The following is a 26,641-nucleotide window of genomic DNA, read 5'->3' on the forward strand; positions in this document are numbered from 1 at the left end:
GAATTCTAATAATTGCACATCTCACATTAACTGGTTCCTGACCGGCTCATGCAGATATACTGAGGCAGAATGGCTCCCCTGGGCGAAATCCCGTAAAATCCTTCCCTTTAGTGGCAACCAGAGGGTGCGCGTGCCGGCTGCACGGCGGGGGACACGATGTGCGTGGCCGGCGGGCATGATCACCACCGGCCAAGCTCGATCACATGCACAAGCGCCAGCACGGGGATTTGTGTGCTGTCAGGGAAGAGGAGCCATATTGTTTGTTCCTACAGGGGATAATACTAGCCGTACCATAGACCTTATTGACCTTCTGACCATAACCAAGAGACCCAATATTGTGCTTGAGTTTAGACCACAGAAAGCATTTGATTGATTAAATTGGTCATTCGTGTTTGCCACACTATCAAGATACAGATTTTCAGGCCCATTTATACAGGCCTTAAAGGCACTGTATTCGACTCCCACATCCCAGGTACGGATGGCTTCCCACGTCATTCCCCCTAAGTAATGGCACCAGACAGGGCTGACCCCTGACACCCTTGCTTTTTATTCTTAGTCTCGAACCTCTGGCCGCAGCCATCCGCTCTTATCCGGATATACGGGGGGGGGGGGGGGGGTGGCGTTGAGACAATGGGAGTACAAACTGTCCCTTTTTGCGGATGACATACTACTAACAATCACACACTCGCACACTTCACTTCCATCACTCCATGCAACTCTTGACTCGTTTGGCAACCTCTCAGGTTTTAAAATCAACCCATCCAAAACTGAAGCCCTTCCTATATATATTCCATATATATATTCAATTTCATATTCCACACTCTATCAGGTAAATTCCCCCCCCCCATTTTCAGAAATTAACAGATTATTGAAATCATGGAAAAAGCTTCCTCTATCTCTCATTTGGAGAATTAATATTCTCAAAATTTCTATACTCCCCAAATTGCTGTATCTCTTTGAGACTCTCCCAGTATTGATCCCAATGGCCCAACTAAAAATGCTTCATAGGAATTTCTTAAACTTTGTGTGGAACAACGCTTCCCATAGGATAGCTGCCTCAGTTCTCCTGGCCCCTTGATTTAGGGGGGCCTAGGGGCACCTGATTTAATAAAATTCTTTTATGCCACTCATTTGAGAGCTATTACTTCCTGGACGTCTAGGTACGCCCCGAACCGATGGTCAGAAATAGAGATGGGAATTACGGTACCTGCTCATCCATATTGCATGCTATGGCCCTCCTCTGACAAATTTACCCCTCAGCTCCGTAAGGTCTGTTTGAACCCAATATTATTTACGCTCTTAATTTGGAAATGTTGTTCCAATAAATATTCCCTATCATCCCTGTGCTCACCTTTAGTAAATATCCTCTTTAACCCAGAAATTCCTGATAGCCTATCTTATGACTCTATGTTGCCATGGACCCAAGCAGGCATATTCCAGTTATGACATTTAGTGCACCCAGAGACACGCAAACTACTTCCCTTCTCAGACTTACAAACTAAACATAAGATCCCAAAGATGCTTTTTTACTCTTTCCTACAAATTAAACATTTCTTCACTACTAGAACCCCACTGACAACTCTAGACATACCTACCAAATTTGAAATGTTATATTCCAGAGGCCCTCGTGAACCCCACCAGATCTCCACTATCTATAAAATTCTCCATACGGCCTCTCCCATCACTGAACACAGTCATTCTTACATGAGAAAGTGGTCCCAGATATTACATAGGCCTATTTCCCTAGGTGAATGGGGGAGGATCTGGGTTGCCACTTCCAAAGTTTCTAGATGTGTTGCCCAGAGAGAGATTGCATATAAACTACTTATGTTTTGGTATAGAACTCCAGAATTCCTAGTGGCTTGCAAACTGTCACCCCATAGTCATTGCTGGAGATGTGGTTGTTCTCTGGGCACCCATTATCACATATTCTGGGAATGCCCTGTAATCACCTCTTTTTGGGCACAGGTTCACGGTCTCCAGGGAAAAATCTTAGAAATTCCCATTCCCCTCCAACCCATACATCTCCTATTGGGATCACCTCTCCTGAAAATTCCTAAGCCCCTTAGCAAAATGATGGCATTTATCTTACTGGCGGCCAAACGTGTTATACCGCAATGCTCATTGGCTACCACTCCTCCTACCTTTGCACAACTCCTCTCGGCCATTGCAGATAATAGCAGGATAACAGCCTTACGGCTGTTATAGACGATGCCTTGCCCAGATTTGACAATATTTGGGGGAAATGGGATTCATCTGAATATAACACAGAGACACAACCCAAATCATCATAATGTTTGCCTATCGCTTCAGTCCCTATGGACCTGTGTGAAATGTATACTACTTGTTCTGATGCTAGGCCTGTCTACATTAAACCTATCTTTAGCACCATGATGTATTACTGTTGCTTGCCTTTTTCTTTTATTATTCTTTATATTCTTAGTTTTAAACACTTTGACAATTTCCAATGCCTTCTACCTTATAATGAGTGTAATTTTATTCATCTACTATGACATTATCCTTAACGTCTGAAATGTTTGCTTATATTTGTATATCTTGAAAAAGGATAAATAAACAATTTAAAAAAAAATATATTAAAAATCGCAGATCACCGCCATTACTAGTAAAAAAAATAAAAACAATACAAATGCCATAAATCTTTCCCATAGTTTGTAGACCCAAAACTTTTGCGCAAACCAATCAATCTACACTTATTGCAATTTTTTTAACAAAAATATGTAGAAGAATACATATTGGCCTAAACTGATGAATACATTTAAAAAAATGAGGGGATATTTATTATAGCAAAAAGTAAAAACTATTGTTTTTTTTTTTAAATTGTTGCTTTTTTTTGTTTATAGTGCAAAAAATAAAAACTGCAGAGGTGATCAAATACCACCATAAGAAAGCTCTATTTGTGGGAAAAAAGGATGTAAATTTTGTTTGGGTACAGCGTTGAACAACCATGCAATTGTCAGTTAAAGAGACGCAATTGTAAAAAGTGCTCTGGTCAGGAAGGGGGTAAAATCTACAGGGGCTGAAGTGGTTAAGCAAATGCGGAATCAAAGTCCCATTCCAAGGCTGACTCAAGGAATTGGCAGGAAAAAAAAACATTATGAAGAAACAGTTAGTGGAGCCTCATGAACCGGCAAACAACTACCTATGAGCTATTCTGGTCCTCTGATTTATGTCAAACCATGGACTACCATGGTAAGATCAGACCAGATTGGGGGAAGATCCCTCATCACCTGACATCCCTAATGAGAACAACATGTGCTGTTGGGGTGTCATTTTTGCTATGTACATGCTATATGTTTTTCCGACGGATGTTGGCTCAAACTTGTCTTGCATACACACGGTCACACAAAGTTGTCGGAAAATCCGATCGTTCTGAACGCGGTGACGTAAAACACGTATGTCGGGACTCTAAACGGGGCAGTAGCCAATAGCTTTCATCTCTTTATTTATTCTGAGCATGCGTGGCACTTTGTGCGTCGGATTTGTGTACACACGATCGGAAATTCCGACAACGGATTTTGTTGTCGGAAAATTTTATAGCAAGCTCTCAAACTTTGTGTGTCGGAAAATCCGATGGAAAATGCGTGATGGAGCCTACACACGGTCGGAATTTCCGACAACAAGGTCCTATCACACATTTTCCGTCAGAAAATCCGACCGTGTGTACGGGGCATTAGAGGTAGTCAAAAAATTAAATGTGTAATTTATGTCCCTAGAATGCCCGATGGTGCTCCCTGCATGTTGGGCCATGCTGTGTAAAAGTCTCACCCATGTGGTATTGCCATACTCAGGAATAGTAGCAGAATGTATTTTGGGGTGTAATTTATGATATGCATATGCTGTGTGAGAGAACCTGTTAATATGACAATTCTGTGAAAAAAAAAGAAAAATAAATCTACATTTTGCAAAGAATTGTGGGAAAAATATTCAACTTCAAAAAACTCACCATGCCTCTTACTAAATACCTTGGATTGTCTACTTTCCAAAAAGTAATCACTTGGGGGGGTATTTGTAATGTCCTGACTTGTTAGGGTCTCAAGAAATTACATAGGCCGTCAGTACATCAGGTGAGATCTATTTTTAGTGATTGGCACCATAGCATGTAAACTCTATACCTTTCTCAAAGACCAAATAATATACACTGATTTGTGTTATTTTTACCAAAGAAATGTAGCAGTAAAAATTTTGGCCAAAATTTATGAAGAAAAATTACTAATTTGCAAAATTTTATAACAGAAATGAAGAAAAATGCCTTTTTTTAACAAAATTGTCGGCTTTTTTCATTTATAGCGCAAAAAATAAAAAACCCAGTGGTGATCAAATACCACCAAAAAAAAGCTCTATTTGTGTGAAAAAGGACAAAAATGTCATATGGGTACAATGTTGCCTGACTGAGTAATTGTCATTCAAAATGTGAGAGCACTGAAAACTGAAAATTGGTCTGGTTAGGAAGGGGGTTTAAGTGCCCAGTGAGCAAGTGGTTAAATATCATGTGTGGGGGGTCCCTATAGTCTCCCTGTAAAGTGGCGCATCTGTGCGATGTGTAAAACAGAGCCACAGCAAAATGACATTTATAAGGAAAAAATGTCATTTTAACTTGCTAGGAGCAGTAATGCATTACCGACTCCCGGCAATATAAGCGAAAAATTAAGGAAAAAAATGGCGTGCGCCCCCCCCAAGTCCATACCAGGCCCTTCTCCTGAACTCTGCACTCTGTACACAGTGCACTCATGAACTCTGCTCACTCCTCAACCATACACTCTGTACATATCACACCCCTGAATGCTGCACTTTGTAGCACACTCCTCAACTCTGCACTCTGTTCGCAGAGCACTGCTCAAACCCTGCACTCTGTGTGTAATGCACTTCTCAACTCCGCACACTGAAAATAGTGCAACCCTGAATTCTGTGGGGTGTTGATGATGATGTTGGTGGCCAGTGGTGTGATGGGGATGTAGTAGAGTTCCTGCACCTATTCTCTGAGAAAAAAAATGATGATGTTGGTGGCCAGTGGTGTGATGGTGATGTAGTAGGGTTCCTGCACCTATTCTCTGAGAAAAAAAAATTGTAGCCTTAGGCCTCATTTACACTTGTATATGTAACTGCTCCCACTTCTGAAGCCAAATTGCGTTTTTTTTTTAAGCGGGTCAGGGGAGGGGCCAGGGGTGAAGTCGAAGGGGCTCCATCAGGTAGGCTGTATGGGGCCCCATGATTTCTAACAATAGCCCTGCATAATACTGCTGTGTGCTTCTGCAGCTGTTCTTAGTGGATTAGGCAAGTAATGAGCTCCATGTGCAAACCAGGGAAGCATGTAAAGGGCCTGGTAAGCAGGAAGAAAAACGCAATGTTAATGCAGTCTGTGATGGTGGCAGTGTGTTTGTGTGGAGTATTGAATGATGGGTAGCTAAGAGAGGATGAGTACAAAGCTGCTTGATATTTGAGTTGAACAGAGGGAAATGCAAAAGAATCTCTAATTTCTAGGGTCCCACTGTGTCCACCATGACTTGCATTACCAGTTCATTTGACAAATGTCATTGCTCTATACTTCCCCCAATTCAACTAATGCAACCTTTCCCTTTGTCTGGTCTTGGATGCTTTGAAAGTATACTCATGGAGGCTGACTTACTAAAGTAATTGACAATCTTCACTGAAAAAATTGTGTGAACATTCACTTCAATTATTCAGTCATTTGAAAAACAAATGCATGTTCCCTTTGAATACCCAAGTATGTGTGTATTCTGTTCCAATGACTGGCTAATTGAAGTGGATAAGTACACAATTTTGGGTGAAGAGTCCCAAATTATTTAGTAAATCAGCCTGATTATCTCTATTTTAAATGGCCAGAGACAATCCTTTGGCCATAAACGTCTGGCCAAAGGATTCTAAATGCCCCTTTCTTCAAAGGTTTCACATTTATAAAATGTGAATATGAAACATAAAAACCTGATCACAGTATATCTTCCTCTGAAATAACCTACCAACAATTCTACGTAGCTACTTGGGTATCAACTATAATGTCACGTTTTCAGGCTGTGTTTATATATAATACAAATATTTCTGTATGAAGGATGTGTGTTATATCCTCTGAGTTGTGAGAGACACAAGACTCTGGTCTGGAACAATGGATGTTTATTTCAGTACACACTGTACACTGCAACATGCATCTCAGGACAGGTACATCTTATATGCTTCCTTACATGTGCTCTAAGATGGCTACTATACCCCTTGACCCTTGTCATCACTCCTGGGTGGAGCCAGTCTTAAAGTAACAGTACATGTGGAACCTTTCAGGTATAACACCTTCCATCCATCCCTAAAAAAAAAAAAAAAAATTACAACAAACGAGAAAAGGCACAAAACATTAACTAATAACTGTCCAATAACAGTCCTCCAAACACAGGAGATGCGCCAGATATTTCCTGCATCCAGATGTGAGACCAAGCTTCCAGGGACAGTTGCGGGGATACGATGTCATCGGATCACTTTCGGCGGCCCCGTCGAAAGTCTCGTAACCTGTCTGGAAGCTGAAACCGATCAGGAGGGCGACAGTGTCGTTGAGGTCGGGCACCCAGCGACTCGGGACTGGAGGAAACAGGGCTGGCCGGAATGGGCTCCGGCGGGGCCAAACAGGGATCCACCAGCTCAGCGGGTGAACAGACCTCCGGACCAGGGCTGGAGGGCTCTGTTGGAGCTGAGTTCAAAAGTTCAGAGTCCCCCCAATCATCAGTCCCCATGCATTCTGATCCGCTGGGAGCAGATCCTTGCGACACTGGTGGTTCAGCTGGCGTCAGGGATTTGGGCAATTGAAAACGAGGACGCAGTTGGTCTGCATGCCGTCTGCAAATGGAACCATCTTCCAGGCAGACCCTATACATCTTGGGTCCCAAAGTCTCTGCAATGACAGCAGGAAGCCACCGGGCGTTGGAAGCCCCATAAGATCGGGCCCATACCCTTTTGTTGGGCTGTGAATCGAGGGAGCTCACCATGTTTGACCATCTTGTCTTGCGACTGCAGTACATGTTCCTGGACTGTTTGAGGACGGAGAATGTCCAAAACAGTCAATGGCTGCCGACCCAGAAGGAGTTCTGCTGGAGTTTTCCCGGTGGTTGCATGTGGTGTGTTTCTGTAAGCAGAAAGGAAGGAGTCCAGCTGCTGGGGTGACAGGGACTGTTGTTTACTTGTAGCCACTGTAGCTTTGAAATAGCGTTTAAAAGTCTGCACAAACCGTTCTGCTTGACCATTAGTAGCCTATGACTATAATCCCTTCTTTTAATATTGACAATTCTACTATAATTACTGTCATTTGTGTAGACCGGTGTGATAAATATATCATTATAATTTAAAAAAGGATACCTTTTATACATAAAGAATACTAACCACAGATGAGTGGAAATAAAATATAAAAAATATGTCAGTTTTGTCAGTATGTAAGTATGTAAAGTATGTAAGTTTTATCACATTGTAAATATAATTAAATGCAACCTTTTGTTTTTGCTTATGTACAGTTATTGCACACCCATATGCATTAATAGCCGCACAGATTGTGTAAAACAACTAAAAAACATGGATTTTCTATTTATTTTTCAGTTTTTGAGGGATGGTATGGCTTTAATAGCAAAGAAAAAAAATCTCAGCCGCAGCAACAATAGCGGTAATAGTGTGCCTAGAATGTGGCAGTTTTTTACTCCTATCAAAATAATGTAGCTGTCTGACAAACATTACTTTTACCACGGGATTCATAGAGAGACTACTTTATAATCATTGCTTGTCTGGTCTCACAATGCTAGAAAATCCACCTCCTGCCTGGAAACTATCAATTTGCTTCTTATTTCATCATAAATCACACATAGTCTGGATAATGATTGGTCTGTCTCCTACATTAGTAAAAGGGAAATGTATCCATGGTGTTACTGTGAATTTACAGTAGAGTGAATCACAGTGGTCAAATTATTAGTTTGGCATTCACAGCTGCCTTCTGTGTGTCATCATTGGTGATTAATTAGCCTGACGTTCTTGTTTGTAATCGTTCATCACTACCTGAGGAACACTTGTTTGGACAGAGATGGTTTGCTTAGATTTTCCATTCTGCACTGGTGAGATCTATTGCTTCAACAGCCAAAATAAAGTTTTTTTTTTCTTTCATTACATGGACACCTTGATACCAATCATCAAGGTTTTGAAAACATAAATATTTAAGATTTGAGATTAGTGATGGGTGAATCACCCATCTGTGATGGGTTTAAATCACCAAGGGTTTGATGGATCTTGTTTAAAATTCTGCAAATCTGAACTTAGAGGCAAACCCATTTGAAGTCTTTATGCGTAAATCCTATTGTTGTTGTGGGTAGTGGGTCCTTTCATGCAGCTTTGAGGGTAAAATACACATATTTTATGGGTACAAAGACTGTGTATGTATAGAGTGAGCAGTTCAGGTTCTATTTAAAGGTTAACTCCACATTTAAGACCATGTTATATGTTACATCCATATTTAGGGTGTAACATATAACATGGTATCAAGCATCCCTATTTTTTGGGTCAAAAAACTGTTTCCTCTTTAGCCCATTAGTTACGAAAAAGTCGATGACCTGTGCCTTATGGAAGAACTGATGCATCTAGTCAGAGGTTCTATTAAGAAAAGACACTCCAAAATATGGACCTGTTGTTTTGAGTTCAAGACTTCCACTCTGTACATTGATACTATTTCAGGAGCTTAGCCTATTGTTAGCATGATGGTTTATCTTTTTGCCCTAAGACACATGGGGGGGTTATTTACGAAAGGCAAATCCACTTTGCACTACAAGTGCAAAGTGCACTTGAAATTGCACTGAAAATGCACTTGAAAGTGCAGTCGCTGTAGATCCGGGGGGGACATGCAAAGAAAATAAAGAACAGCATTTTAGGTTGCACATGATTGGATGATAAAATCAGCAGAGCTTTCCCTCATTTCAGATCTACCCCTCAGATTTACAGCGACTGCACTTCCAAGTGCACTTTCAGTGCAATTTCAAGTGCATTTTGCACTTGTAGTTTGCACTTGTAGTGCAAAGTGGATTTGCTTTTCGTAAATAATGCCCAGGGCTCTTAATATGTTTGGCATTAGCCACATTGCATCTGGCTCCTTTTCTCCTCTCTCCCTTACCTCTCCTTCCTACTTCTTCCATTTCTCTTTGCCTTGCCTTTCCTCTCCTCTCCCCCTGCCAAATAATAAAAATGCTCTCAGCCTTTAATGTTTTTATGAGCAACAGATTTCAGACGTTAGCTTGCTATTTTGTGCAACATGTATAGTTGATGCTTTCATGCTATACCTATGATGTTCTGATTATACACAACATCTGTTATATCTGTGTTTATTCTCTTCTGTGAGAGCCCTGTTTAATTGCTTTGTATATCTTTTTTGTAACTTACAATAAAAACATGTTCAACTGAAAAAAAAAATGGCATCAAGCAGCCAACAACATGCAGAGATTCTTCTCTACTGCAGAAGTTGTCAGATTTTAAATCGGTATGGCTGTGCCCACACAGCTGCATCATTCACAGAGATCTGTGAATGAATAAACTACATGTCTCATCTGCCATTATGATAAACAGCATGTAATTCTTAATGGAACATAAACACTGTGATGCTTGTAATCCGCTGACACCTAATCAAGTTCCAGCTTCAATTCAAACCTCTGGCATTGCACCATCAATCCATTGATCATGGTAATGCTTTGCTGGCTCATTTGCAAAAAAAATAATACATTCACATTTTCTCCTTCAAATATAGTATACTGTGTGTGCATTTATTATTTTTTTTGCAAAAGGTGGATTTAGCCTTTAACTGTACCCCTTTAAGCTCCTCCCACTGTGGGCTCTGTGAGGTCGAATCCACCATTCATCATGACGTGCTACACGCACTGCATCATGCTACAACTTGCATTGTCAGAGGTGCTACAGGTCTTTTACAATCCTAGAAACACTTTTGTTTTTCTTTATTTAATTGAGGTATTTTTTTTTTTTTTTATCAATTTTTTTTTGCTTAGGGTCATCACCCTAAGCAAAAAAGGAAGGAAGGAAAATTATAAAAAAGTAAATCTGTAAATAATGTTAAGCATATAAAAAAATAAAAATAAAATAATAATGGTGGGTGTGAAAATATCTCGCTCTGGACCAATATTTGGCTTTTAGCACTATCAAATGTCAGGTTTCTGCCCTTTCTATTTTGTTTCACAGACTGTTTTTCATTGATTAATGCCTAGTCGGGATCTCTTTGTTCTCAGAAACTGTGTTTTGAACCCATTAGAGACATTACTTTCTTTATCCTTGTCCACAATTCTGGTGGCTTTGTCTTGCAAGGAACCCTTTTTTGTTTCTGCAGAGGGACAAAGTTGTGTTGAGGCCTAGGACTTCCTTGTTGCCTAAGGTAATACTCAGTTTTTGCTGCTGTCCCATCTATTTTTGCTTGATCAGGGAAGGAACAGCCTTGAAAGCATAAAAGATTAAAAGTTTACAAAAATAAATTGTCAACATGGGCATTTTAAACTGTGTAAAAAGTTGTTTATAGCTGCCACACACAGAAAAAAAACATGCAACCTCCAGTCTTTGACAGTGTATTCCACCGGACTCCCACTTTCTTAGATTTGACCATCGAAGGAAGATTTGAGGGCAGGGAGTCCATGGCTTTAGGATTCTATGCTTATATGCCTATCCTTCCCCCTGCATTGGTTTAAAAAAAAATCCCTTTAGGAATTAAAGGATGGAAGATATGTTGGCCATCATAGGGGAGCCTGCCACCATCAGAAAATATGGCAAAAAAAGTTTTTTTACAAAGCACCTCCTCAAACTGCTTAATTTTGTGCTCCCTCCGGCATGGGGTTTGTATATCTGCCAACTTACCTTGAATAGTGCCTGTTTCTGTTAAAACATGTTGTGGCAACTACCATTTGTGTGTAAATCATCAAACTCAGGTGGCAGTGGTGGGAACTGAGATTGCTGTCATCATAATAAGGTTGCATAAAAAATTGCACAAGTGTAATATCCCTCTGTTTTTCTGTTTGTTTTGGAGCGCTGCACATTTTCTTGACCTATATATAATAAGGTGTCTTTTGTACATTTACATCTACTGCATGCAGCTCTTTGTGCACCAAGAAGTGCTGAGATAAAATTTTTGGTTTATTATAATGAGGTTGTGGTTTTAAAGTACACTTTTTTGATGTTTTATTAAACTTTTATTAAACAAGTATCGCTTGACATCTATACTAATGTTAATGTAGATCTACGACTTTGTTATCTATGGTCATCTGTGTCAACGTCTGTAGTGCATATTAATACGTGGCAAATGATGTTCACATTTTGTATATTGATAAAACTGAATAAAAATTATTGATTAAAAAAAAGAATTGTGCTACATACAGAGTGCAGGGTTCAGGAGCGCACTACGTACAGAGTGCAGGGTTCAGGAGTGTGCTACGTACAGCGTGCAGGGTTCAAGAGTGGGGTACATACAGAGTGCAGGGTTCAGGATTGCACTACATACAGAGTGCATTTGATTCAGTGTGCAAGGTTGAGGATTGCAGGGTTCAGGAGTGTGTTACATTGAGAATGCAGGGTTAATGATTGCACTATGTATAGATTGCAGATCTGCATATCTTACAGGCCAGTTTATATCCCCCCCTCCGGTAAAGAGCTCTCCCTCTAAATGTCTTCCTTTTTCCCCTTCCCTTCTAGTACAGTGCTCTTCTCTCTGCTCAGTGCAGAGTGCCCCTCTCCTCCCTGTCCAGTACACAGCACTCCTCCCCCCATAGAAAACAATGTACAGCTTACAGTAGGAGGTCAGGCTGCCAATTAAGTAAACTACAAGGCATGCAATATTTTCCATAAGTATTATAGTTTTCTGCCATGTAACCATTATCTTCAGCTTTCATTGGTTCTGCAAATAATACTAGTAATGCAAAAATGATCATTGCATCTTAGTGAACTGAGCCTATGGTGGTATAAAAGGTATTTTAAAACATTCTATGCTCTTTTCTACAGCTGGATGTTCACTTGCTTACCAAAATAAGTACTTATATACTGTACATACTTTTTTAACCAAAAGAAACAGTTAACAGATAATGAAAGTGTTCCTTTAAACACAAGAAAAAGAGAAAAGGCAGAAAGCACACACAAGGATTTTAAATGAAACGCAAAGGAAATTTGAAAAACAGTCATTGGTATTCAGGATGGTTTTGCAAGGATTCAGGTTTAATAGAGGAAATGTTCAGAAGTTTTATTGGAAGGAGCTCAGGGTTCATTTGAGCACAACCATGAATGGTCAAAATAGATAGAAGGTCCAAAGTAATTTTGCTTGCTGAAATCCGATTGGCTTGGATCATAAATCACCTAAAATGAATAACTTAATATATAAGGAACCACAAAAAAAGAAAGATACGTCTTTGTGCAACAAGACAGGAGAGGTCATCTTATAATACTGGAGACTTCTTTTACTCAATAGAATGTGCACATTGTTTGAAAGCATATCCTTACTTTTCCCTGTGTTATTTTTCATGTGCCTTCAGCTAAAATAAGCCTTTTGGGTTTCATTGCAATAGCTTCAAGCATCTCTCAAGAATCATCAGCACACAATACAAGCCACAAATTCACAGGTTTTTGGCAAAAGGCAAAAAATCTCCATTATATCACTGTTACTAAATCAGGGTGAAATTTAGAGATTAAGCAATATGCAAAAGACATAAAGCAAGTAAAAGTGCTGGCGTAGGCTTTCTGGATCAATCTGCTATCATATTGTGTAAACGTTCAGCAGCAGGGCAAACATCAGCAAGAAAATGTGCTGTACTTAATGAAGTAAACATTGGTGGGGTATCAAAAAAGTTCTAGGCAGTCTGGATAGTCCAAAGTCCGTGTATTTACTCAATTAAAAAAAGCGCCATACAGAACTTTGCAGTATTCCATTTCTCAGCATACACATTAAAAGCTGATTTAACCACTTCATTGCAGGAATTTTCTCATAGCAATGCTAAATGCATATACAGTTCAAGTGGTTTATTTAGTCTGTCCATTTATTTAAATTTTTAACAGTGAAGAGTTCCTATACCATGTTGTTTTCAAAATTGCATAAATGTGCCAGAACTCATGTTTTGTAGTGTATATGTATATAAAATACAGTGTATAAAGTATATTATACAATAGTGAACGTGTAGTTAGCTAAAGAAATTTCCTTTGCCAGTGTTTACTGAAACTGCTGCCAAATATGAACTATTAAGCCTGCAAACAACTCACTGGCGCATAATCAGCATACAAATACTCTACTCTAGCCTGCCCCAGTTATTGTCCTTTTGGGAGCTGACATCATGCCTCTCATACAGCTTACAGAAGGTAAAGCCTGGCTGGCAACCACAGCTGGCACATCAAAGACACTTCTGCCCTACCTATGAAAGTCATGTGTCACTGTTCTCTGCATAGGTCAGCCAACGGGGAAGGTGGATTAGAGATGAAAAAGAGTTGACATTTGCATATTAGTTGCAGCATGGTTTGGACCTCATTCACGCGTGCATTTAAGGGCAGATTATGATTTCTTGTGGAGTTACTGTTAATAGTTGCAAGCAGTAATGCCGCGTACACATGGTCAGACTTTTTGACCGGACTGGTCCGACGGACACCAACGGACCAAATCCGGCGGACAATCCGATCATGTGTGGGCTCCACTGGACCTTTAGCGGACTTTTCCAGTCTCAAATCTGACGGACTTTAGATTTGGAACTTGCTTCAAATCTTTACGTCATAACTCCGCTGGACCCAGAAATCCGCTTGTCTGTATGCTAGTCCAACAGACAAAAAATGACGCTAGGGCAGCTATTGGCTACTGGTTATCAACTTCCTTATTTTAGTCCGGTGTACGTCATCACGTACGGATCCGTCAGACTTTGGTGTGATCGTGTGTAGGCAAGTCCGGTCGTTAGAAAGTCCGTTGAAAGTCCGTCGAAAGTCTGTCGAAAGTCTGTCGGACAGGCTGTCTTTTTAGCTAAAAAGTCCGACCATGTGTACGCAGCATAAGACCCATTCAAAGCAAGTTTGCATTCAAGGCCAATCATACACAAGTAATCACTGCATGTCCAATTACATTCAAACAGGTATGAATGGCTGCACCCACTGGCAGCTACTCTTTGCTTTTTATGGGGCTTCCTGCCTGCATCTGTTCGCAGAAAACCCACTGAGTCTCCCACGGGAGATTATAACCTACCCCTAAACGAACATATGATGGAGGCCTTAGTCTGCATAATTTATGGAAAGAAGGTGTGCATTTTAAAGCAGGTGATGAAAATACCACTATGTTTACATGTTTGGGGAATTAAAGGATTCACTTTAAAATAATGCTCATTTACAGTAGTTGCTTCCATCTTTGATACTAGATCTGACCTTGATGATGAGCCTCTGGACTTTGTTCTTGAAGTCTTCTTTAGTTTTCAATATTATTTTAAATGTCCTACATAGAATACGTTTTTCTCTCTTATACTTTGGGGTTGGTTTACTAAAGACAAATAGGCTGTCCACTATGCACTTTTGCTCTTAAGAAAAGGGGTCTGCCCCAGAAACGCCTTAGCATTGCTCCATGCATACAGGGCCGGTGCTACCACTAGGTGAACTAGGCAGCTGCCTAGGGTGCACAGCCACCTAGGGCGCAGTCACGGCCGCTGGTTTCAGGCTATCTTCTGTACGGTGTCTGTGATAAACATTTAAAGAGACACATTAAAAAAAAACATTTTAGAGCCCCCCCCCCCCCACACACACACACACACACACACACACACACACACACATACAAAAATGCATGCGCTTTGTTGCCTGTGATTGTCCTACACATGTTATGTATCACTGCACACGCCGGAGTGAGAGCAATAATTCTAGCATCAGAACCCCTGCATAACACTAAACTGATGTCCTGTAGGGGCTTTTAATTCATTGCCTATGAAAAAATATAGGGTAAGTTTATCAGCGTTTTATTGGCGCACACATGCAAAGCTCCTATAGGCCATCAGTTTAGTGTTATGCAGGAGTTCTGGTGCTAGAATTATTGAATTAATTAATTTTTTTTTCTTCTTTTCTGGGGGGGCACAGGGCACAAGTAGCTGGTCTTGCCTAGAGCGCAAAATAATCTAGCACCGGCCCTGCATGCATATGAGCATCACCCATACATCGCACTGGACTGTAATCATTGGATCACTGATTTGCCTGTTTTACTTACGTTTGTGAGTATGTTTCCATGTTTCATTCCAATCAATGGTTTTATGATAATGCACGAGGCTGGTGCGCCCTCTCTGTGTTTTGTTTCAGCTTACCTAAGGATTTCCTCTATCTGAAGAGGGCAGCAAAGTGAGTTCAACAGATTTTTGTTGAAGCGTCTTATCTAAAGACTCTATCTGAAGATGCCTCTCTTTTCTTTTCATTTGAGCCATTGACTTTTATGTGTGTTTAAGATCAGTGGGTTGACTACTCCTTAAGCACTGATAGTATTTTTCATGGGAAGTTGCACTGCGTAAGGGAATTTTCCCCAGAGCTTAGTGAATGCGGTGACAATTCACTTTGCAAAGAATATCCAATCACTTGCAAGGAAAATAAAAAGACAGCATTTTTGTTTTCACATGATTGGATGATGGAAGATAGTAGAAATGGGGAATTGAATTAAAATTCATGAAGGTCCGATCAGAAAAATGTTCTGGTAGCAGAGGTCCGAATTGCAAGTTTGTGCGATGACTCCCCCCTTTTCTTATAACACATTTCCCTTCTTACGTTAGTATCCTCTGCCGTCCTTCATGTCACCCCCCACAATGGTGCCCTCTGCCCTCCTTTATAGCATCCCCTGCCCACAGCAGTTTTCTCTGCCCCCTTCCCATCACAGCCCCCTGTGGCTCTGCCCCCTTCCCATTGGAGCCCTTGCAGCTCTTCCCCCATCCACATTACAGCCCCCACATCTCTGTCCCCCCAATTTACATTGCAGCCCCTGCAGCTCTTTCCCCCATTCACATTACTGTCCCCTCACAACTCTGTCCTCATAATTTATATTACAGCCTCCGCAGCTCTGTCCCCCCGCTTCATTCACAATGCAGCCCCTGCAGCTCTGTTCCCTCTCATTCACATTACAACCCCTACAGCCCTGCAGCTCTGCCCCCCCACCACATTATAACCCCTGCAGCTCTGCCCCCTACAGCCCCTGCAGCTCTGCCCCACCACAACATTACAACCCCTACAGCTCTGCCCCACCACAACATTACAACCCCTGCAGCTCTGCCCCTACAGCCCCTGCAGCTCTGCCCCACCACCACATTACAACCCCTGCAGCTCTGCCCCCTAAAGCCCCTGCAGCTCTGTTCCTCCCCATTCACATTACAACCCCTGCAGCTTTGCCCCCTACAGCCCTTGCAGCTCTGCCCCCCACCACCACATTACAACCCCTGTAGCTTTGCCCCCCACCACATTACAACCCCTGTAGCTCTGCCCCCTACAGCCCCTGCAGCTCTGCCCACCACATTACAATTCCTGCATCTTTGCCTCCCCACAGCCCCTGCAGCTCTGCCCTCCCCACCACCACCACATTACAACCCCTGCAGCAATGCCCCCTACAGCCCCTGCAGCTCTGCACCCCACCACCACATTACAACCCCTGAAGCTCTGCCCCCTACAGCCCCTGCAGCTCCCCCACACCACCTTATAACCCCTGCAGCTCTGCCCCCCCACCACATTACAGCACCTGCAGCTCTCTCCCATCCCTTCATTCAAAGCAGCTGTGACAGCGGCTAAGGCAAAAAACTGGCTCCTAAATAGCAAAACCACGGAGGGCCGGATGGAACAGTGACGCGGGCTGGACCTGGACCACGGGCCATTATTTAGGGATTCCTGTAGTAGAGTTCCAATTCCTTTTCTAAGCTCTGGGGGAAATTTACCTTGTAAAGTGCAACTTCTTTAGCAAAGTGAACAATCTATTTGTCTTTACTAAACCAATACATTTATTTAGAGCTGAATGTCTCCTAGGCATATTTTCATACTGTATTTATGATTCCTCTACTGCTAACCAATGTATTATAATGTGCTGACAGATGTGCTATTGTAGTCATCTGTCCTAGTCATGGATATTTTTTACACCGTGCTTCAAGTTGTGCAATGTACAGATGTGCTCAGATGTCACAGTAGCTGTGGCGTATGACTATGTACTCTTTTTTACATCTAAAACACATTTGCCATTGCCAGATTGAAGTTATCTCTGGGGTTGAGCACCTTATTGCCTGGATGGAGTTATAACCTATGATGTAAGTTGTGAAAACTCTGCTACTAGGGGCAGTAACCAATTTTTTTTTTTTTTTTTTAAACAATAGGCCATTATAACCCCTGATTTGAGAATGCTAGCTGATATGCCAATCTGATACTTGCAATTCTATTTGAGAGATAGAAGGAGGCTGGCTTCACACGGGCTGCCCAATCAGGTCTGCCTGTCAGTTTTTCAGGCGGACCTGATCGGACCATCCATAACTCTCTATGGAGCGGCAGATGTCAGCGTACATGTGTTCACTGACACCCACTGGCATCTGATCTGATCTTGTCTGCCAAAAACAGCAGATCGAATTGGATGACAGTCGAATGGAAACGGAGAGGCGGTCCGTTGCCATCTGACAGCCCCATAGAAAACAGAGAGGCTGTGTCTGTGCCTGCTCTTCTTAGTGAAGCAGACACAGACCTGTCATCTGCCTGCTCAGTGAGCAGATCCCCTACTGAGCAGGTAGATGTGGACAACAGACAAAGCCGTGTGAAACCAGCCTTAGTCCCCGGTCACACTGAACATGACATTGAAATCCTGCTACTTCACTTGAAATAGGCCAATTTCAAAGTAGCACTACTTCAAGTGCTAGTTGGAAGACATCTGTGATTTCATGCACAGATGTCTATGCAAGTCGTGACTGAACTTACAAAAATGAGTGCAAGAACTACTTTCAAAATTGATGTGACTCCGATTGAGTCGGAGTTGCACAGATTTGACCACTTCCATTTGCGAACAATAGGGTGCGACATGTCATGTGATTTGAATACTATAAAATTGCATGACAAGTCGCACCAGAGTGACCAGGGCTGAGTGTGCAGATCAGGAGTCCTGGATTCCCTCAGATTTTATTGACTACATATGTTTTCTGGATCACCATGACTGACAGCTAATAAGCCATTTCAGAAGGATGTCAGCAATGACATCTCTCATATTTTTCTAAGCTCCATCAGGTCTACTAAAAACTAGGTGGTTTTGAGGGTCTAACTCAGCGATATCACACAATTTTACATAGAGTCAGGCAAGTCTTTGTAATATGTAGATCCAAATTTGATTTTATAATGTGATTGTACGAAGTTTGGCCAGTTTAAAAGATGTTTATCTTATCTTATGTTTTTATTGCTGTATGTGACCCCATCAAACAGTGATCTATTGCATTTTGTGTCCCAACATCGTGTGAGGGGAATCCTCCCTACTGGGTACTCAGACCACAAAACCTGACAGAGGTTCCATGTTATAATACAGTTTCATTATATTATCCTATACTTGCATCTTATGCCATTGCAGCATTCAGTATTTTTAGAGAGAAAACAGACACCACTTACATAATATTGCATTACAATATGGAAAATTAAACATGTAAACAATCAATGTAACTTGCCTTGGTGACATATGCATAAATGTGAGTAATATGCCACTTATACTCACTGGCATGTGTCTGCACATCTTGAGCCTTTCTTTTTCCAAATTCCACATATGTGCTCTTTTAAACCAGCTATTAAATATAATGCTTACTTTACTTGGTTGTTTTTGTTAGTTATATTAAAGTTTATCCTCTGCTCTTATTGTTATCCTTTATTATTAAAGTGGCAACACGTAGGGGGAGATTTACTAAAACTGGTGCACACAGAATCTGGTGCAGTTACCAGTGGCGGCCTGTCCATTAGGGGCGCCCAGGCACCGTCCCCTCTACCCAAGCCACCCCCTATATGAATAATGGATAGATTCATGCATCGCCGCTGCCACCCCCTATTCATGCTTCCGGTCCTTTTCGGATGCCAGGCGCCTGAATTACAGTGGTGTGGGTGTTTTTTTTAAGCACCTGATTAGAGCCATGGGCTTCAAAATAGGGGGGTTCAGAGTGCAGAGCGTTGCGCCATGAGCCCACCGAGGTGTCACAACAGCAAATTAATATTCGCTGTTGTAACACTGATCATCAATCTGGCCAATCAGAAGCAGGTCTAAGACCCATTTTCCGATTGGCCAAAAAGAGAAGACTCCTGATTGACCACAAAGGAGGAGGGAGGAAATGGAAGCCACCGATGCCCGTGGAGAGCAGAGGGAGGGAAAGCTGTCGTCACCGCTGCCGCGCAAGGGAAGCCATCGGTGAAGCGCTGCATAGATGGGGTAAGTGCACCAGACCCGCCCGCCGACCAACTGACCAACAAGGGGGAGTGGTACTGTTTGCATAGTATGCATAGTAACCAATTAGCATCTAACTTCAGTTTGTTCAATTACACTTTGACAATAGAACCAAGATGCTGATTGGTTACTATGCACAGTTGCACCAAATTCTTTGTACACCAGGCTTAGTAAATCCCACCCACTGTGTGGCACTTTAGATACATTTATTAGGTGTGTAAAATTCCAGAAAAAAAACATATATAGTGTACAAAATATGAAGCCCTACACAAGATGACTTACAATCTTAAAGGTGGAGGCAAAACAGGCAAAAAATTTGTTCGAACACGCGAACACCATTAAAGTCTATGGGACACGAGCATGAATAATCAAAAGTGCTAATTTTAAAGGCTTAAATGCCAGTTATTGTCATAAAAAGTGTTTGGGGACCTGGGTCCTGCCCCAGCGGACATGGATCAATGCAAAAAAAAGTTTTAAAAACGGCCGTTTTTTCGGGAGCAGTGATTTTAATAATGCTTAACCACTTCAATACCAGGCACTTAGACACCTTCCCGCCCAGGCCAATTTTCAGCTTTCAGCGCTGTTGCAATTTGAATGACAATTGCACGGTCATACAACACTGTACACAAACATTTTTTTGATCATTTTGTTCCCACAAATAGAGCTTTAATTTGGTGGTATTTGGTCACCTCCTGCTTTTTTTTTTGCGCAACAAATAAAAAAAGACCGAAAATTTTGAAAAAAAACAAGTTTTTCTTTGTTTCTGTTAAAAATTTTTGGAAATAAGTATGTTTTCTTCTTCAATGATGGGCACTGATATGGCTGCACTGATGGGCACTGATACGGCGGCACTGATGGGCACCGATGAGGTGGCACTGATGATGAGCACTGATAGGCGGCACTGATGGGCACTGATAGGTGGCACTGATGGGCACTGATACGGCGGCACTGACGGGCACCGATGAGGTGGCACCAATGAGGTGGCACTGATGAGGTGGCACTGATGATGAGCACTGATAGGCGGCACTGATGGGCACTGATAGGTGGCACTGATAGGTGGCACTGATGGGCACTGATAGGTGGCACTGGTATGCGGCACTGATGGGCACTCATAGGTGGCACTGATGGGCATTTGTAGGTGGCATTGATGGGTACTTATGGGTGGCACTGATGGGTACTTATTGGTGGCACTGATAGGTGGCACGGATGGGCACTGATGGGCACTGATAGGTGGGCACTGATGGGCACGGATGGGCACTGACAAGTGGCACCGATGGACACTGATGGATGGCACTGATGACACTAATGGCACTGATGCCCCTAAGGGTGGCATTGCTGGGCATTAGTGCTATATAATGGTGCCAATCAGTGGCCATTTGTGGGCACTGATTGGCACAGATTGGGCACTGACTGGGCACATTGGGCACATGTGGATGGCCATGGGGTACATACCTGGCCATCCACATGTTGCCCCCTTCGCTGGTGGGCCTAGCGGCCATCCCTGGTGGTCCAGTGTAGTGATCTGAGTGGGGGCTGCGCTGATAAACAATCAGCGCAGACCCCCCCTGCCAGGAGAGCAGCCGATCAGTTCTCTTCTACTCGCGTCTGTCAGACGCGAGTGAGGAAAAGCCGATCAACGGCTCTTCCTATTGACATCGTGATCAGCCGTGATTGGACACGGCTGATCACGTGATAAAGAGCTTCCGCCGGAGGCTCTTTACCAAGATCAGTGTAGCGGTGTGTCAGGATAACCATCTGCTATGGGCCGGGCGGGAAGTGGTTAAAGTGAAACAATAAAAGTGTAATATTACTTTAAATTTTGTACCTGGGGGTGTCTATAGTATGCCTGTAAAGGGGTGCATGTTTCCCATGTTTAGAAGCTTGTAAACGCTGCTATACACATGTTTTTAAACGTGGATTACTAGCTGTGATGTTTCAGCATTCAGGAGAGGTTGAGAAATGTCCCCTGTACATGAAGCCTTACTGTGTGTTTTACCCGAATTGTGCTGCCCATCTCCATTGCCCCCTCTTTTGGCTGTTTGTCCTACCAATTTCATGGTATTTTATATGCGATGGTGCCCAGTCTGTTCCTTACAGATGTGGGCCGCATCGTATATGAATGGGTTTCAATATACAGGATACTTGTGTGTCAATTGTCTTTCTGTCTCTTTGTGTCTTGTGCTGTTTGTCTTTTCCCGTTCCTATTTTAGGAGATTCCCCCATCTATTGATATGTATGTGTTTATATGTATCTATTGTTGTTCATATCAGAGTGGGGAGGGAAAACTGTTGTTTATTGGCTAAATGTTTAAGTATAAGTATAAGCATACGGGGTGACACAAGACTATGTGGTGTTTTATGACAATGTCTTTATTTTTATATTTAGTCTTTATAGAACAATACGTTGGCTTGTTAGAGCAGATATACTTTTTTGGTTATTTGTTTTTCTTTTGTCTATATGTGATATATACAATTATATATTCATGGGTCTCTCTTTCACATGTGAGGTTTATGCAACAGGAAGCCTGTAATTAGCACCTGGTGACACCTGTTATAGGGGGGGCTATATAAGAACTGTTTTGCAGACATACCTGTGTAATGACTAAGCGCACGTGAAGTGTGTGAAACGTGTCTACCCAGTATTTTGATGCCTGTAATTTTTGGGATTTTTGATCTACAGTGGTGTGCGGCCATTTCTATCTAATTTCATTGTGTGTGGAGGTGAGCCGAGGTGAGCACCTGCTGGATCATTAAGCTTCCTTATCTCACCTGGAGCAGCGGGTTTTCTTTTTTCCAATGCTGAACCACCGCTGTGATTTCTAAGGCAAGTATAAGATGCTGTAGGTTCATTTGCTGAGTATATGGGGTGAACAGTGTGCTGTATGTATTGGGCTGAATATTTGTGTCACCAATGTATAGGGGTGAATGATAGAGCATGCTGAATATATTCTTCTGAGTTCATATTGGGGTGTGCAGTTGGGTTTATTCTGCTGTCTGTTGAATATATTGGGATACATGCTACAGTGTGCTGAATGTAACAGGGTGCATTATGTGATTTATTGAGTGCTTTGTGTTTTGGAGTGCTGAGTTTTTGGGGTATTTGGGGTTAATGGTAAGGTCTGCTAAGTTTTTTTGGGGGGATAAGTTTTGCTGTGTATCATTGTACATGGTACATCTCAGTAAGGCATATGAGAAACCAGAGATGATGAAATGAGCTTTCATGATTCTCTAGGATGAAACTAAGACAGGGTCTACAAGGCTCATGGAAGATCACAGGTGCAGGTACTGGCAAATGAATCTCAGAAGTGTTGGCATCAGATGCACAGTAATACAGCTGGCAGAATACAATGAATGCATTTCCTTCAGGTTCCTCATTTTGTCATGGCACCTTTTGCCACAAAATACAGAATTATACCATATTAAGTCCCACTTTGATTTTTGTCCAGGATGCATGGATTTCCAGCACAGACAGAGTCAGGGCACAAGCCAGAGCCAAAATATAGCAAAGGAAAGTAATATGTAGGCCTCAAGGTACAGAGTCAATAAGCAGAATCTTTGTCAGGAGTCCAACCCGAGATCAGTAAAAAAGATAATCATGAACCATAGACAGATGAGAGATTCAAGAGCAGGTCAAACAGAAGCTACGTAGTATTGCAGGTCAAGCTTAAGTCCAAAATCTCAGATCACAAGGTCACATATGTGCAGCTGAAAGACCATTCAGCACTGAGCCTTGAAATGACTAATCATTATAGAGCCGATTTGGCGCAAAAGTGAATAGTAGACGTGTTTACTGAAGGCCATCCAGCTAGGCTTCCATGTAGAGAATCATGCACATGCGCTAGAGTAAGTTCACAATTCATTTGGCTGGCATGGGCTTCCCGGCAGAAAATAATATTGTATATTGAGCAGGTGCTCCTGAAGATGGGTGGGCACATGGCACTGATTGCTAATGCACACTGTGTCTGTAAACTGCCTCACTTCTTTTTTTTTCTCCAGCAGTGTATATTATTTGGTTGATATGCCTGTGTTATAATATTGTTTACAGTATACGGCTGCTTTGGAAGGGTAGTTATGCTACTGGCATGTAGACTCTAATAGGCGTATCATTACCACTTTAAAACAGTGTGAGGAATTAGCTCTGTAGTGGGTTATGCATGACCTCCTGAATGAGTCACAGTAAGTGAGAAAGGCACAGCAAGACAGCAGAATCTTGGTGAAACAAAACAAAAATAGAAAATAAACCCTTGCTACATTGGGCATCTAACTTCAAACACAGGAACCTAACTACTTGCCCTGGAGTAACCTACTGCTGCCCAGGCACCTGGCTTTCACACAGAATAAAGCAGAGTGTTTATTCCAAGAGACTTAAAGCAGGGGTCCACCTATCTATCGTTTTTTTTTTTTTTTTGAGTTCATTCACAAACTTTTCTTCTCAGCATTACATACTCACATATTGTGTGTAATATGTCCGCCTGTGTCAGATTTCGTCGGAAAGAATAACTTATATTATTCACTGCAGGCGGTTTCCATCTTCATTGTGGGCATTTGAAGCCCACAAGCATTTATTTCCTGGATGTGGTGAATGCTGTGCTCCCAGCATTCACCGCTCATTCCCGCACATGCTCAGTGGCATCCTGGGAAGCCTGAGACTAGCTCCCAGGAGTCTGGGAGAGGCTAGAAACACACCTACTCCCACGGGAGGAGAACCAGGAAGTGCAAAGAAGAATAGAAAAATAAAAGGTAATTACGGCGATTTAAATTTTTTTAAACGGCATGTCAGTATCTAGGCAAGGAAGAGAATACATACAGATATTGTTCAAAATTTGGGCGGAACCCCGCTTTAATTTCACCACACAGAGACATTAGCTGCTCCCCAGTCTGTCATGCACAGAGATCTGGTTCTAGGATAGAGCACCCTCCCTAAGCAGCCTGGGAGTTTTATAGAGCCCAGAATACTCAACTTGCTTTAGCTGAGCTCTTTAACTCCTCAATGAGCCAAGGAAGCTCACTACATAGCACAAAAAGGAAAACTGTATACTGCATGAACCTGGGACAAATATATCTACCATCCTGTACACAACCAATGGTTTACCTGGCTCCTGTCATTACAGCCACATTTGTCTTTTCTTCATGATTAAGCATACTTTTGTCCTACATTTTACTTCAGGTTTTTTATTTTGTCGTGGCATCCTTGTCACAAAATACAGAATTTTACCATATTAAGTCCCACTTTGATTGTTGTGCGGGGCCTATTTTTTCTAAAAGTGCCCACGGATAATGAGCTTTGAAGAAGTAGATTTTGATAACTATTTAAAGTGCATGTATACTTTGCCCAAACAGGGAGCTTATGAGCTGTTTATACTTAGCTACCACCCACTGTCCACATACACATTTACCTAGAGAAGTAAAGCAACATAACTGGTACATTCAGGTATGTGAAACTTTGGCATTCCCCTTCCTTACACATTGATGCTTGGCCTGAGCCTACTTAGTCATCCAGCACTGTTGCATGAAAAAAGAGACCTTAACCTTGTGTAAGCTCTAAATATATTGAGTTGGAGCCTATGCAAGGCATGTCTTGTGGGCATGCATTAAAACAAGGCAATTGTTTTGCCATGTGAAACATGTAGAAGAGAATTCCAAATGATGGAGTCTACTCTAATGAAATATTGAAGTTTTGCATGAGATGGGTTTATGAGAGAAGAAGACGTAACAAGGTCAGGTCAGTGAAAGAGTGACAAGGATTATTTAGGGAATATATATGTGCAAGGTCAGAATATATTGTAGATGGTTCTTGGCATAGATTGTTGAGATGAATGTCTTGTTAGTGGAATACAATGTGGGAGGATATTACAATAACCAAGGAGAGAGAGTTGATTGGCATAGGCTGGAAGTTTAATGGCTTCTTTAGAGTCACATTTTGGAGATGTTTTGGAAGTGACAGGACTATAGCAATATAGTGAGAATAAGCATTTTACTAAAGATGCAGAAACTGATTTTGTATACAAGGCAGTGCTAAAATATGAATCCACAGCTGATAATCCAGTATTATAATTCTGTACCTACAGACTCAAACGTAATGTGAGAGAATTTTATTTTGCAGATACAGTTTAATATCTCCCTTCAACCAATGCATGCACAATGTTATTTGCTAGAAAAATTCTACTTTTAGCTAGGCATGTTTTATTAAAGGAAATCATTTCCATGGAGAGCATTATTTAGCCTAATTGTTTTTCTTACAATTGCTTACTTATGTGAGGCCCGCACACATCATTATGTTGATTTGGCAAGGTTTTATTACTAATAGCCCTAATCAGTGGGCTACCCATGGCAGCAAACTGTGTGTTGTGTTTCAAGACATTGCATGATTGTGCTGAAAACCCAAGCAGAGTTTGTAATGATTTGAATCTTTGTGATGTCACAACGCTTAGACCATCACCATATTAAAGAATTCATATTGTCTCTGCATTGTTAACAGGAAAATGACATTCATTCAAGCATGAATATTAATAGATTTCAACACAAATATGAAGAAAAATGTCATGGCCTGACAATATCCATTGTTAATAGCTGATATATTTCATTTGAATGTATTTCATTTGATTGTTCAGGGCTTGTTCACTTTCATATTATATTGTGGCAATAATGTCAATAGTTTTATGAGGTGCTTTTTTAAGGAGTATCATTTACAATGGCTAAGAAAGCCTTTGTTCATTTCAAAATTCAAATCAGTTTAAAGCTGAATTTCAAGAAAATATTCAGTCATTAATTTATTAAAGTAGAAAGCTAGTTTCCTCTCTCTTTTTTTTTGGATGCACCTTTTTTCAATAATAAATGTTTCAGAATGGTCTGGGTCTGCAGGATAACATGAAATCAGTCTAATGCCCCGTACACACGGTCGGATTTTCCGATGGACAATGTCCGATCGGAGCGTGTTGTCGGAAATTCCGACCGTGTGTGGGCGCCATCGGACATTTTCCATCGGATTTTCCGACACACAAAGTTGGACAGCAGGAGATAAAATTTTCCGACAACAAAATCCAATCGCGTCAATTCCGACCGTGTGTGGGCTGTTCGGACGCACAAAGTGCCACGCATGCTCAGAAGAAATTCCGACACGGGACAGCTCGTTCTGGTAAACTTAGCGTTTGCAATGGATACAGCATTTTCATCAAGCTGCAATGTTAAAAATGGTTTA

The sequence above is a fragment of the Aquarana catesbeiana genome, linkage group LG04 (genome assembly GCF_042186555.1).
Source record: "Aquarana catesbeiana isolate 2022-GZ linkage group LG04, ASM4218655v1, whole genome shotgun sequence".
Taxonomy (NCBI): Eukaryota; Metazoa; Chordata; class Amphibia; order Anura; family Ranidae; genus Aquarana; species Aquarana catesbeiana.